This window comes from Molothrus aeneus, chromosome 23 (assembly GCF_037042795.1).
Source record: "Molothrus aeneus isolate 106 chromosome 23, BPBGC_Maene_1.0, whole genome shotgun sequence".
Classification (NCBI taxonomy): Eukaryota; Metazoa; Chordata; class Aves; order Passeriformes; family Icteridae; genus Molothrus; species Molothrus aeneus.
Genome location: NC_089668.1, coordinates 5,085,861 through 5,101,647, shown reverse-complemented (window position 1 = coordinate 5,101,647; position 15,787 = coordinate 5,085,861).

The following is a 15,787-nucleotide window of genomic DNA, read 5'->3' as shown; positions in this document are numbered from 1 at the left end:
GCGCAGCATCCCCCGGTCCTGCCGCTGGGTGCTCCTTGTCCCGCTGCCCCCAGGACACGGGGACACGGAGCAGCGGTGCCAGCGTGTGCGGGAGACCTCCCTGCTCTGTGGATTTGTAGCCTGGCTGCTTCCTAGCTCAGCATGGAAGACACTCTACAATTTTTAATTTGCCAAAAAAGCCCTCTTTTTAGTTTACAGGGACAGAAGGGGGACTTTTATGTGCAATCTGTACAGCTCTCCAGAAAGCACTTACATTTATGATGTTCATGAAATTTATAGCCAGTTGGCAGTGCTGCTCTCTCCTCTCCTCTCCACCAGCCACCCTGGCAGGATGGCAGACTATAATAAGCAAGCCACACATTCAAGTGGCATAAAAGGCATTTCTACAAGTTAGCCTCCTGCCCAGCCTTATAAACTCTAACAAGTCTCTAACAAGTAGGCAGGATCTCTTTATACCCAGGGAGAAAAACCCCTTTCAGAAATGGCCTTTTCACAAAGCCCACACCTTTCTTCTAATTAAGGTTAAATAGCTCCATGTTTTCTGGCCAATTTCATTCTTTCCCCTTATTCCCCTCTTAACAAGGCAGCCTTTAAAAAGACATCACTAATTGGTGTCTGCTTCTCACATACCATGCGTGCTTTGATAGTCAGTTAGAAAGCCTTCCCCATCGATCAAACTTCCACTGAAAGGCTGCTAATGTGCTCCATGTGTCTGCCACCAGACAAAGCCAAGTGGCTGCTCCCCAGCTCCCTTCTCCTCCTGTTCCCAGACTCCCTCCCGGGACCGGGGGTCCGCAGCCAGGGCTGCCCCCCGGCCCCGGCCTCCCTGGGAATAGCCCGGCCCCGGCATTGAGAGGAACGGCTCCGCGATGTGTGTGGCAATTTGGAAATTAATGGGGAGTGGTTAAATGTTAAGGGTAGGATCTGAAACAGAGCAGGCGAGAGAGCAATTCTCATGCTTATGAGACTGGAGGAGGGCCAGCGAGCTCTCCCTTCGAATTCCAGCCTCCCCCGGTGCTCCGAGCATCCCTGGGGAGGGTGATGCTGCCATAGCGAGGGGGCAGCGACCCCCGAGCCAGCAGGGTTGTGCTGTTCCCTTTTCCTGGCTGTGGATAGGCACAGGCTGCCCCATCTGCAGCTCATCAGCCCCTCTGCAGCAGGTCCTGCCCTCGGGGAAAAGCCACAAGAGATGGTTGTCATTAGGGGAGAGCGCTGCGAGCCAGACCCCCCATAGCCCCGCTCCCCCCGGCCCGGACTCGGGGACTCACTGAGGAGTTTGGGTCGGAAAGGATCTTTAAATGTCAACCAGGCCAATTCCCCATCCCTGCTCCCTCCAAGGACGGCGCTCGGGATGTCCCAGCCCCGCTGTGGATGTCACCACGCCAGCTCCGTGCCACCCTCCCGGCTCAGAGCGGGGCAAATGTCCTGTCCTGGGCTGCTCTGGGGGGCATCAAACAGCAGAGGCTGAGCTGTGGCTGCTGGAGTCACCCAGATGGGCTGACAGCATTAGCTGGGCTAACAGCCCAAACTGGGCTAACAGTGCTGTTCTAACTGGGCTAACAGTGCTGTCCTAACTGGGCTAATGGCCCCAACTGGGCTAACAGCTCTAACTGGGCTAACAGTGCTGTCCTAACTGGGCTAACAGCCCCAACTGGGCTAACAGCCCCAACTGGGCTAACAGTGCTGTCCTAACTGGGCTAATGGCCCCAACTTGGCTAACAGCCCAAACTGGGCTAACAGTGCTGTCCTAACTGGGCTAACAGAGCTGTTCTAACTGGGCTAACAGCCTAAACTGGGCTAACAGCCCTGCCTGGGCGAACAGTGCTGTCCTAACTGAGCTAACAGCCCTACCTGGGCTAACAGCCCTTTCCTACCTGGGCTAACAGCCCAAACTAACTGGGCTCCTGAGCTTGGGGACACTCTGGGGTTTGTGTCCTGAATGGAAGCACAGTGTGGTTCTGGGAGATGCCAGCACCATGGACTGGAAAGAGCCTTCACTGCCTGGCTCAGGTACCTCTCCCCAGCCAGGGAACCAAAACAGCCACCGGAGAGAAGAGAGAGTGGGGGCAGAGCTGCCTGCAGTGGGCTGGGCGTGCAGGATCACAGCAGCATTTGCTGTGATCTGCAAATGCTCTCTGCCCTCAGCCCCCACATCTAAAATATGTTGGGGTTTTTCAAAGAGCAGTTGCCTTCCCCACTGCAACTCAGGCCTGGCTGCCACACCTTCCCCTGGGGTAAAATCATCACCTGCAGCTTCAGAGGCCTCCAGTGGGGCTGGAGTGTCACCTTCCAGCCTGTCACAGGGCTCTTGTCCTGGGGAGGGAGTTCCCAGAGGAGGCTGATGAGAGGAGCAGGCACCTCTGTGGCACCACTGTGGCACAGGCACAGCTTGGCACCAGATGCTCCACGGGGCAGCGACCTGTGACAGTGCCACAGTGACAAGGTGTCCCCAGACCACTCACACACACATTCCAGCTACTTTTCTCGTGGTGATTTGCAGCCCTTTGTGCTGCTGGGGCCAGGGAGGGGAGGGATGGGCTGCAGCCAGGTGCTGGCTCCCTCCCAGCCCTCCGTGGGGCTTGTCAGCAGCAGAGGTTGTGCAGATGGAGAGCTGCCAGCAAACGGCGTCCCCAGGGCTCCCAGGCAGGCTGGCAGGTGCTTTCCCAGCTCTGCAGCCGGGGACAGAGCCAGGGGGACACACAGAGCCCTGTCACAGTTTTGGAAAGCCTCCTGCTTGCTGTGACCCTTCCTGAGCCGGGCAGATTGAAGCATTACCTGGGGTTTTACAGTTTCATCCACTGTTTGCTGCTACAAAACAGCCCAGGAGCAGGATCTTCCCTCTCCATCACACTTGGCACTGAGTTTGCTCCTCTGGCAGGCACGGCAGCCCTTCCCCAGGCTGGTGTGCCAGGCTGAGGGCATCTCCCAGCTGCCCTCCACACCACAGCACCGCTCCTGTGGGAAGCCTGGCAGGGCACAGACACCAGGCACGTGTTTTGGTGCCTGCAGACAATGGGTAAATGGCACACCTGCTGCTGCCAGCTCATTCAGAGGGCACTGCTGCTGCCTCAGCCCCTCCCAGCAGCTCACAGGTGTGGCTCGGGGGGCCCTTTGTGCACAGCCCTTTGTGCAGCTCCTGCTGCTGCCCCAGCTCAGTCTGGCTCTGTGCCCTCGAATCTTCCCACAGGAGAAAGTCAGAGGTTTTCCAGAGCTCAGTCCCACCACTCTCAGGAGCCTCCTGTGCCAGCTGGGATCTCCAGTGGTGGGAATTAATCAGAGAATCACAGAATGTCCTGGGCTGGGGGGACCTACAGGATCATCCTGACCCTGCTCAGACCCCCAGCAATCCCTCCCTGTGCCTCACAGCATTGTCCAAACCCTTCTGGGGCTCTGGCAGCCTCGGGGCTGTGCCCATGCATGGGGCTGGCACCTGGCTCTGTGCCCTAAAGCCAACAGAGCCTCAGCAGCACCCGTGGCTCCTGCCTTTGCCTCCAGCACTGCTCCAGCACCAGAGGACAGGAACAGCCAGGTCCCACACATGTCCCATCCCTGGCAGTGTCCCAGGCCAGGTTGGACAGGGCTTGGAGCAGCCTGGGACATGGGAGATGTCCCTGCCATGGCAGGGTGGAATGGGGTGATCTGTAAAATTCCTTCCAACCCAAACCATTGCACATCTCTGTGATGATTTTATGATGACTTCCACCCCACCAACCCCATTTCACAGCAGTGTCTGACCCACGGGGGACCCTGCAAGGCTCAGAGCACCTGACAGGAGCCAGGGCTACCTGAGTCTTTAGACACCTCATTACCAGCTGAGCTAATCCTGCTGTATCAGATGTCCTGCCTGAACATCTGTGCCGCCAGGGGAAGCGGCCACACGTGCAGCACCAGCTCTCCAGAGGCAGGAGGGAGCCTGCCAGGGGCCTGGGATCAGAGCACTCCTCATGTCGGGCTGTTGTAATGAAGTGCCTGGGGAGAGCTACATGAAACAGGGCCTCTCTCATCCGAGAGTCTGTGCACAATAATTGCTGTGCCAAAAGTGAGCTCTGCAGGGGAGGGGGGGAGCCCAGGCCCTCGGTGCAATCCAAGAAGCTCAGGGGGACCTGGGCCATGTCCACAGGTGTAGGAGAGATGGGGGTAGGATGGTGGGGATGGATGGAGAGCAGAGATCTCTGCAGCCAGGGCTGGGAACTTGGGGTTTATTGCAAAGGGCCTGGGTGCAGGGCCCTGCTGGGAGCTGCCAGCCACAGCTCAGAGCAGGCCTGAGAGAAGAGAGGGGGAGAGAAGGTGAGAGGGGAAGAGAGCAAAAGGGTAAGAGAGTAAAAGGGGTAAGAGAGTAAAAGGGTAAGAGAGCTAAGTTCTTGTTACAATACCATAAATCTTCTTCTGTACTGAATATTTGAATTCTCACTAACTAATTTAGTCCAAGGTACAAATCCTATAGCATTTACATACTATAAGATTAGTACATAACATTTACATACTACATACATACTAAGATATGTATATAACTATTACATACTATAAGAACTAGAGTTACTTATATATATAACTATATTACTTATATATATTATTTTTATATATGATATTATATGATATATTACATTTATATTATATTATATTATATTATATTATATTATATTATATTATATTATATTATATTATATTATATTATATTACATTACATTATATTACTTATATATATATATAGATATAGATATATACTCTATTTACTGTAAGAATCATTCCATTACCACACTGGGTTACATTTTAAACCCTACAAAGTCCTCTTTGGGCCCCTTCTGCCAAGCTGGCAGGGTCTGCTCTGAGCCTTGGGCCTGTCTGCAAGCAGAGGGGATTGTTTGATCAAAAGGGGATCACCTTCAGCTGGCCATGCCATTGTTTTCCAGTTGTTCAGGAACTGAGGGATCTCAGAGCTTGCTTTCATTTCAATCTCACTTAGAGTTTCCATATTCTCAAAATCTTTTGCCAGGCAATCATATTGATAAGGCTTTCCTGTTTCATCCTCCCCAACACACAGGGCTGGCAGATGTGACACAGGAGCTGCAGGAAACCTGTGCCCTTCTGCTGTGACAGATGGCGGCCAGTTGGGCTACCCTGGGGTGCCCCAGGTGGCACTGGGTGTCAGCAGGGGCTGCCAGGGGACACACCTGAGCACAGACACCTGATCTGTGTGTGCAAACACCCGGGCCTCCCAGCCCGTGCAGGTGGATTGTCAACATCTGCCCCTCCGTGCCTCAGTTTCCCCATTGGTGTCATGTGCTGGGAGTGTCCCCCATGCAGCCCATCTGCACCCCTGACTCAGGCTGGCTCTGCCAGGGCTGCAGCCCTGCTCTGAGCCATCCCTGGGTGCCCACTCCCCTTTCTCTGCCTCCATGAACCCCAGGCCTCATTTCCCTCATTTCCCTCATTTCCCTCATTTCCCGACCCATCTCCCATGGATCTGCCCCAGCTGCTGCTCCTTGCTCTGCCCTGCACAGCCACATTAAAGGGCCTTTCAGTAACTGGGATTTTGTGGGAACCCAGGCCATCCCTCTGGCTGTCCAGGACAGCCAGGACCCTGCCAGGGGGCCCAGAGACCCTGGCACAGAGCCCAAGACACCTGTGGAGTTGATTATGACCCATGGAGCAAATTACCAACCTTAGATGAAGATCAGCAAGCCATGACAAATGAAGTACAATAATAGTGAAGTTATCCCGGGGTGGAAAAGTAGATTTTGGGGTTTTGGTATGGGGGTTCAGGGGGCAAGATGGAGGAATCTGGGTGTGTCCAGCCTTTCTCCTTCTTCTTCTTGGCCTCCATCTTCTGCTGTGATGGTGGCACTTTGGGATTGGTTTAGAGTAGAAGCTCACTGTCTAACATAGGTGATAGGTATTGGGAAGTTATTGTAAACATTGTACAGGTAGTTTTTAGTATAAAGAGATAACCCTGCCCTGGGGGCAGGCAGAGTGCCTGGAACTGTCCTGCTGGATGGACCTCGGCAGGGCAGGAGAAAGAATTTTATAGCTAAGAAACAATAAACAACCTTGGGAATGAGAAATGAAGAGCCCTGACTCCTTCTTTGATCACTGGGCTGGGAAAAAGAGACTTTCAAACTCTTCTTGGGTCACTGTGAGCAGTAAAGACCCCGACAGGATTCTATCTCTATGAAGGCACTTACACACTGCAAACAAAACACTCCTCAGCTTCCCTCTGAGGACCGGGCAGCCCGGGCACTGCAGCTCTCTGCTCTGTCCTGCCCTCACTGACAGGGGCTCCCCTCGGGGCTCCCTCCACCCTGTCACCCTGTTCTGTCAAGTTTTTTTAAGCCTTCTGATGTTTACATTCTTGTAATGAACTTTTTTTTTTTTTTAAGTATTTTATCCAAATAATTTATTGGTTTGCATTCTTTTCTAGAAGAAGAGAGATTTGATGGACTGTTGGTTTGTCCGGTGTCATCAGAAAGGTAGCACTATCACCCTCCAAGCCACTGTCACTTTTAGAAATCTATAAATGAACTATAAAAAACTATAAAAAGTCAGAAATTAAAAAATTCCTTTTTTTACCTTAGAGAGTTGCATGTCTGCATCGTTTTATTTCATGTCCTATAACAACACCACCCCACATGGCCCTGCCACAGGGGTCTGTCCTTGCCCTGGAGCAGTCACTCTGCTGCCCTGCAGGGCTCTGTGCAGCTCAGAGACCTCCCTGTCCCACCTCTGCTTCCTCAGCGTTCCTTGGCCACACAAAAATGCACAAAAATGACACAAAAATGCAGAAAAACGGCAGAAAAAGGGCACAAAAATGGCACCAAAATGACACAAAAATGCATCCTTCAGCTCTGCCTGCTGCAAGGACTTCACAGGGAAAGGTCCTGCCCCTCTCTCCATTCCCTTGGGACAGCTCACATCGTGTGGATGGGGAAACTGAGGCAGAGGGCAGCCATGGTTTATGGTTTTAACCAGTTTAGGGTTTTAACCGCTTTATGGTTTTAACCAGTTTAGGGTTTTAACCAGTTTAGGGTTTTAACCGCTTTATGGTTTTAACCAGTTTAGGGTTTTAACTAGTTTAGGATTTTAACCAGTTTACAGTTTTAACCAGTTTAGGGTTTTAACCAGTTTAGGAGGGTTTTAACCAGTTTCTGGTTTTAACCAGTTTAGGATTTTAACCAGTTTACGGTTTTAACTAGTTTAGGGTTTTAACCAGTTTAGGAGGGTTTTAACCAGTTTAGGTTTTTAACCTCTTTATGGTTTTAACCAGTTTAGGGTTTTACCCAGTTTAGGGTTTTAACCAGTTTAGGAGGGTTTTACCCAGTTTATGGTTTTAACCAGTTTAGGTTTGTAACCTCTTTATGGTTTTAACCAGTTTAGGGTTTTAACTAGTTTAGGGGTTTAACCAGTTTCTGGTTTTAACCAGTTTAGGGTTTTAACCGCTTTATGCTTTTAATCGGTTTGTGGTTTTAACCAATTTATGGTTCCAGGAGGAGCCCCTGGTGCCCCAGCTCCTTGGCAGAGGGCTCAGACCCTGTCCCAGCTCTCCCTTGCCCCCCTCCCCAGCCCAGCCTGGCAGGGTGGCAGCTGTCACCCCCCCTGTCACTTCCATCCCGTGCCCCCCTCCCTGCTGCATCCGGCCCACGGTGCCTCTGCATGATTGACTGCGAGAGGAGCAGGCAAAACAACCAAAGGGCACCTGAGGAACGGCAGTGCCAGCTCCTGACAGCTGCCACAGCCTCCCCCCAGCTCCCAGCACGCACAGCTCCCCCCGTGTGACACTTGTCTGTCTCTGGCAGCTGGCAGCAGTCACCCTGCAGGTCCCCACGGGAGGGGACGGATGCAGCCAGGCTGGGGCACCCCAGGAGTGTGGGAGAGACGGGGGTAGGACAGTGGGGATGGGTGGAGAGATCTCTCAGGCCCACCTGTATCATAACTGTCTATAAAAAGTGTGTGGTTTTTAATAAAATTGCATTTGCCTTCTGAAGCCCTTGGAGTCTGTGTGTCCTTTGTTCACCCATGCTCAGCACAATAGTGACAGAGACGGGCCAGGGGTGGGGGGAAACTTCTGCAGGGACAGGGAAGATCCTGAGCTAGTGAGGGACAGCCCTGCCCATGGCAGGGGCTGGAATTAGATGATCTTTGAGGTCACTGCTCTGTGATTCCATGACCTGCACCTGCTTTCTGCAGAGACAAGGCCTGGCTTTGCCTGCAGGTTCTTCTGGGTGATCATCCCTGGCCAGGATGGGGCTCCATGGGTGTCTTGTTTGGAAAGCCAGGAGTCTGTTGAGGAAGGCAGGAGCCTCCCCTGAAATGGAGAATGTAAACCCTCCCCACCCCTCTGAATTGCTGTAAATTTTAAATTAAGCGGGTCTCAGGCAAAAATATGGGAGCAGGAAATAACAGTTCTTTAATAGGGAAGGAAAAAAAATAAAAGGATAAAATGAACAATGCAGTGAACTAAAGCAACAGTGCCAGAGTCAGAACCCAGCCTGACACCCTGTGGGTCAGGCTGGTGGCAGCAGAACCATTGGAATTGTGGCTCAGCCCTCCTGCAGTGCCAGGGCTGGTTCTGCTGGAGCAGGGATCCTGGAGAAAGGTGCAGTCTCTGCCTCTGCAGATCCAGGGCAAGAGGCAGCTGCTGTTCCTCTGGGCAATCCAGTGCAGAAGCCGTGCTGGTGTTCCAGAATCTCCAGATTCTATCCGGGTAGGAATGCTTGGCTCCTCCCTCTGGGCTCCCATCTGCCAATGGCATGCTGTAGTTCTTATCAGCCATGCAGGGACATTCCATAGCTGTTATCAGCAGGTGTCCCCCCCCCGAGGGAGGAGTGATTGTGGTCACTCAGAGAGAGAGATAAGGCAAACTGCCCACTTGACAAAAGATAATCTGCCATGGAGATGGTAATAGAAAACATCTTGCATTGCAATCTTCAACAGTGGGCAGAGGTTTGCTCTTGTCTCAAGGCCTTGCAGGACAAACTGTAGAAATAATGGTAGAGAATTACAGTGAGGAGGCACCTGCCAAGACCTGCCAGGACCTGAGTGCTCTGTTTGCAGCCTCAAAGAGAAACAGGCCAAGGAAAGCACAGCTGCACTCAGTGGTTTCAAAGGAGTCTGGATGTGTTGGAGCAAGGTCAACAGCTTCTGTCAGTGATTTTTGAGGTCCCTTCCAACCCAAACTTCTTCTGTGCATTGTCAAGGACCGAGAGACTGCCTGGATCAGGAATGGTGTGGCCAGCAGGAGCAGGGAGGTCATTCTGCCCATGCACTGTGGAGGGCAAACCCTGAGTGCTGTGTCCAGTTCTGGCCCCTCTGTTTGGGAAGGATCTTCAGACACTTGAGAGCATCCAGAGGGGCAACGAGGCTGGGAACACAAACCCTGTGAGTGCAAACCCCTGAGGGAGCTGGGGGTGCTCAGCCTGGAGTAAAGGAGACTCAGGGCTGCCCCCATCGCTCTCTGCAGCTCCTGAAAGGTGCCTGTGCTCAGCTGGGGCTGGGCTCTTTCTCCAGAACTGACAGAACCAGAGCACACAGCCTCGAGCTGCCCCAAGGGAAATACAGGGTGGATAGCAGGAAAAGGATTTTACAGAAAGGTGATAAAGTTCTGGAATGTTCTGCCCAGGGAGGTGGTGGAGTCCCCATCCCTGGGGGTGTTTAACAAAGCCTGGATGTGGCACTGGGTGCCAGGGTTGAGTTGAGGGGTTGGGGCTGGGTTGGACTCGATGAGCTTGAAGGTCTCTTCCAACCCAGTGATTCTGTGGACTCTCTGAAGTCTGTGAGACACTTGGGACCCACCATCTTTGGCTCCCTCTGGAAAAGCAGCACAAGAACAAACCCATGGAGAACCAGGAGCCACCTGGCAAGAGGGGACAGGCCTTGCTGGGGTGCCCAAAAATCTCCTCCATCAGATTTCTGTGTGGGAAACTCTTGGCAGATCAGCTGGAGTCTCCAGGAGGTTGGGGAGGTTTTAGTGATGGGGAACTGCAGGAGCACAAACCAGAGCCACACCTGCTCAGGATGGGCTCCTCATCCATGGAAAAGGAGCATGGAAGCAGCCTCTGGATCCCTGCTCCACACATCCGTGTCCTGGTCCTGCTTCTCCTCCCTCTGTGAATGCCTGAGCTTGGAGCAAGAGCCAGAGGAACACCTGGAGGAGGGGGAACAGCCAGGGCTGTGGGAGGAGGCATTTCTGAGCTGCTCTGGCACAGGTGAGGCTGGGAACACCCTCAGGGGCTGGGTGGCTTCATCTCCAGGGAGGTTAGTGCTCTGTGTGTGAGCATGAAGCAAATGTCACTGCAAGCAGGCATTCCAAGATAAAATTGGTGTTAATAATAATGATTATGATAATGCTGCCACCAAGAATAACTGCAGGGCGAGGGCAGGGATGGCCTGGATTCTGACAAATGTCTGTGCTTGGAGAGCTGCAGCCAGATTGGGCTTGGGAGCTGGGCAGGGGCTCAGCCTGGAGCAAAGGAGGCTCAGGTGGCCCTTGTGGCTCTGCACAGCTCCTGCCAGGAGGGCACAGCCGGGAACAGGGACAGGAGCAGAGGAAACGGCCTCAGGCTGGATATTAAGCAGAATTTCTTGACTGAAAGGGTGGTCAGGCTTTGGAAGGGGCCTCAATCACCATCCCTGGAGAAGAAATTACTTGACATGGCACTCAGTGCCGGTGACAAGGTGAGCAATGGTCACAGGTTGGACTCAATGGTCTCTGAGGCTGTTCCAGCCTCAGGGACTCTGTGATTCTGTGATTCTCTTTGGGCTGGGCAGGTCTGCCTGGGCTCTGGCTCTGCTGCCCAGCAGCTGCAGCCCTGGGGCTTACTGAGGCACTTTTCACAGCACTTATGCAGCTCTGGAAACAGCCAGAAAATGCTCTGGCACCTCTGGAAACCTCGGGGATTGATTTCAGGGAATTGTCACAAAGGCAGGAGCTGTGCTCGGTCACATAAGGGGCTGATTTTGGGGTCTTTGTAGGAACCCATGATGGAAAAAGGGGCTGGGGCTGTTTCTTCTTCCAGACCCCTCTGCCTCATCCTCCCCACCACAGGTGATCACCCTGCAGTTTGCTCAGAGAATCCTGGAATCCCAGAAAGGTTTAGATTGGAGGGTTAAAGTTCAGCTCAAAGGATCCTGGAATCCCAGAATGGTTTAGATTGGAGGGTTAAAGCTCAGCTCAGAGAATGCTAGATTCCAGAAAGGTTTAGGTTGGAAGTTAAATCTCATCTCAGAGAATCCTGGAATCCCAGAAGGGTTTGGGTTGGAGGGTTAAATCTCATCTCAGAGAATCCTGGATCCCAGAGTGGTTTGAGCTGGAGGGTTAAAGCTCATCCTAGAGAATCCTGGAATCCCAGACAGGTTTGGGCTGGAGGGTTAAAGCTCAGCTCAGAGAATCCTGGATCCCAGACAGGTTTGGGTTGGACAATTAAAGCTCAGCTCAGAGAATCCTGGATCCCAGAGTGGTTTGAGCTGAAGGGTTAAAGCTCATCCTAGAGAATCCTGGAATCCCAGACAGGTTTGGGCTGGAGGGTTAAAGCTCAGCTCAGAGAATCCTGGATCCCAGACAGGTTTGGGTTGGACAATTAAAGCTCAGCTCAGAGAATCCTGGGTCCCAGACAGGTTTGGGTTGGAGGGTTGAAGCTCATCCCACCCCCCTTCCACAGGCAGGGACACCTTCCACCATCCCAGGCTGCTTTCACCCAGCCTGCCCTTGAACACTTCCAGGGCTGGGGGGCTGCAATTCCCTCTCATTACTACGCAGTGCAGGAGCAGGAGGATTTTTGCCATTGCCTCGGAGCAACTGTGCTCTTAAGTTTCTTCCAAGACTCACACCAGGGCCGCTTCTCTGCATGTGTGGTCTCTTGGACTGCGTAGAGCTCATAAATAAATAAGGAGAAAAGTTCTTAATCTTCATTCGAAAGCTCCTGGTATCACAATGCTGCTGCACAAAAGCCATCTTATTAGCCCCAAGTGCAAAATGCTGCCTTTTCTTGCAGAAGCTCATTAATTGCAGGTCACCATTCAACAAGAAAGATGAGGCACTTGAGTTCTTCAGGCTCTCATTAGCCACCGAGCTGAACAGTATGTGTGAAATTAACAGTCACCTGAGTACCTCTATAATTTCATAATTATTAGGCCTAATGGGTTAGTCTCTGCCAAATGGTTTTAACTCCTTCCTAGCCAGAGCAGGGAATCACATGAGATGCCAAGGTTGGCGCATTTCACGAGTTTTAGAACCATTTAACAGCTTTTCTTGTGGAAATAATAATAAGGAGAGGAAGTTTCCAGGATCATGTACTGTTTGCATTTTTTAACATATGTTTAGCTTTTAATTATTCATATCCAGCGCGCCAAGGAAGCAGATAGCCTGTATCCCAGAGAGTGGGTGAAAGAGCTTTCTCTGCAAAGGGATTTTAATTGGTTTTAAAATGTGTTCTGCGTGTGTGTTTATATTTGCGTGTGCGTGTGAGAGCCGAGCCTTTGGTTTCTCTTCTCCTTGATGATTACATTACATTATTTCCCGTCTCTTACATTTTTATTTATCTTAGGCTTAAAAAGCAGAATCAGAGCTGAGATTTCTGTCTCTGCTTTTGAACTCGAGAAGCTTGGAAATGGCACTGCCTTTTAATGGGGATTTTCTCCTACTTGAATCCAGCCTGGAGGGGAAGGCTGCCTCTCACCTCCATCACTAATTGTTTTTCTTGTGGTTTGTCTCACAGTCCGCAGCGTGGGCGTCTCATTCCAGGTGGGAATAAACACAGCAAAACCCCCCCAAATTTGGGGTGAGCTGGTGGGGGGCTCTGACCCCGTGGCCATCTCATTGCACCCACTGGGCCCCCACTCTATGGAAAACCAGCCCCTTCCCTCCCTGCATCCATTAGAGCTGGACACAGGCACAAGGCACAGCTAAATCTCCCCAAATTTGGGGTGAGCTGGTGGGGGGCTGTGACCCCGTGGCCATCTCATTGCACCCCTGGCCCCCACCCCATAGAAAACCAGCCCCTTCCCTCCCTGCATCCATTCAATCTGGACACAGGGCAGGTATTCCAGCCTGTCCCAAACACTCAGATTTGATAGCTGGGACTTAAATTCGCTTTTAAAATCATATTGCACCTTAAATCACCATACCCACTGCAGAATGGGTTATACTGGGAATGCCGAGCTCTCCTCCAGGATATAAATCCCTTTCCCACTGCAGAATGGGTTATACTGGGAATGCCGAGCTCTCCTCTGGGATTTAAATCCCTTTCCCACTGCAGAATGGGTTATACTGGGAATGCCGAGCTCTCCTCTGGGATTTAAATCCCTTTCCCACTGCAGAATGGGTTATACTGGGAATGCCGAGCTCTCCTCTGGGATATAAATCCCTTTCCCACTGCAGAATGGGTTATACTGGGAATGCTGAGCTCTCCTCCGGGATTTAAATCCCTTTCCCACTGCAGAATGGGTTATACTGGGAATGCTGAGCTCTCCTCTGGGATATAAATCCCTTTCCCACTGCTTTCAGCCTTGATGAGGCCCTCAGCAGCGATGAGAGGACACAGACGTGACAGCAGCAGGCCCAGGAAAGAACTTAATGCTTGGACTGATGATCTTGGAGGGCTTTTCCATCCCTGATGACTCTGTGAGCTGCCTGAAGTCCCCTCAGAGCCCTGTTTGCAGGAGGGGATGGTCCCTGGAGGCATTTCCCATCCTGTGCTGGGGCTGGGGGCAGGAACAGGCAGCAAGGAGCACTTTGGCTGCCCTGGACTGCCCGGCTGAGCTCAGGTGGGACCTGCTCTCACCTGGAGCAGCACAGCACAGCCCTGAGAGTGACAAACACAGCCTTGCTTGGTGACAAAAGGTGGCCTTGTGATGGTGCAGCTGCTGCTGCAGCCCTCAGCTGTGCCAGCCTCAGCCCACAGCCCCTCTGCTCTTCAGCATCTGCAGGTTTGGGGTGGCTGTGGCTGCCCACCCAGCCCATCCCAGTGCCCTCCCAGTGCCCTCCCCTGTGCCAGCCTCAGCCCACAGCCCCTCTGCTCTTCAATTCAGCATCTGCAGGTTTGGGGTGGCTGTGGCTGCCCACCCAGCCCATCCCAGTGCCCTCCCCTGTGCCAGCCTCAGCCCACAGCCCCTCTGCTCTTCAATTCAGCATCTGCAGGTTTGGGGTGGCTGCCCACCCAGCCCATCCCACTGCCCTCCCCTGTGCCAGCCTCAGCCCACAGCCCCTCTGCTCTTCCATTCAGCATCTGCGGGTTTGGGGCATTGGATTTTTGGCTGATGCTGTCCTGGGATTTGTTCTCATTGAGCACGAGCTTAGGAAGGGGGGCTTGGGGTCTGAGTGAGGGGAGCAGGGACCTCCCAAGGGCTGTGGCACAGCAAGGCCATGCCCTGATGGCCAGGACAGGAGCTTCTGTGGCAGCAGCAGGAACCCAAGGTTCCTCTGCAGTGACACCAGGGATGGGCTCCTCAGGAGAGCAGGGATGGGCTCCCCAGGAACAGCAGGGATGGGCACAAGAGAGCAGGGATGGGCTCCCCAGGAACAGCAGGGATGGGCACAAGAGAGCAGGGATGGGCTCCTCAGGAGAGCAGGGATGGGCACAGGACAGCAGGGATGGGCTCCTCAGGAGAGCAGGGATGGGCACAGGACAGCAGGGATGGGCTCCTCAGGAGGGCAGGGATGGGCTCCCCAGGAGGGCAGGGATGGGCTCCCCAGGAACAGCAGGGATGGGCTCCCCAGGAACAGCAGGGATGGGCTCCCCAGGAACAGCAGGGATGGGCACAAGAGAGCAGGGATGGGCTCCTCAGGAGAGCAGGGATGGGCTCCCCAGGAACAGCAGGGATGGGCTCCCCAGGAACAGCAGGGATGGGCTCCCCAGGAACAGCAGGGATGGGCTCCCCAGGAACAGCAGCCAGCTGGGAGATCTGGAGGCCACCAGAAAAGACCAAGGCCAGGTCAGCAGCTTGGCTGGAGCCCAGAGTCAGCCCCATGAGCGAATCCCACTGCCAGCTCTGCCTGTGCTGGCAGATCAAGGCTGCGAGGAGGGAGGGTCTTCCTTCACTTGAGGTGCTGGAGAAACGTCTCCTTCGATGATATTTCACCTTACCTCTCCTTGCCACATCTGTCAACTTCTGCTAATTACCGAGTTTGCTATCACCCTCTGCACTGATGTGAAGGGTAGGGAAAACAGAAAAAGGAGGTTAAGGGATTCTACAATTATAAATGATGTCTGGCAGGCTAAGGTACCATATAATGCATTATAAGCACTTAAAAAGCTAACCCATTCTGTCTTCTTTCTTTGGCATAAATAATGGCTTTTTTATGAATAAATCATGCAGCCAAGGTCTCTGAAAATAGCAGGAACCTGGAGCAGAATGTCTCCATCCTCATTTTTGCTAGGACAGCAGAGAAGTCAGCAATCCACTCCATCACCACTGATAAACTGGGGCGAGTGCAACTCCCAGTAATGAAATAGGGAGATAAAGTTTGGGGAGGGTGAGCAGGGCACTGGGATATTTCTGCCAAAGCACCGACTGCACCCGGGTTCCAAATGAAACATAATGGACTCAAGGAGATAAGCATTTTTTTCCTGCCCCATGAATAAAGCAAGACCTCATAACTCACAGACAGGCAAAGCTGCCAGCAACTTAAAAGTGCTTCCTTCTGCTTCTGGTTTGTGTTTCCTTTTAATGAAGCTGCTCCAAAGCCGAGGGGGAGCTCAGAAGTGGGGCTGGAAGCAAAGCCTGCCTTTGCTTGTGTGGAGCCCGGCCGGCTGCCGAGGGCTGGGTGGGCTGGGAGGGAGGTGTGGTGGGCTGGGTG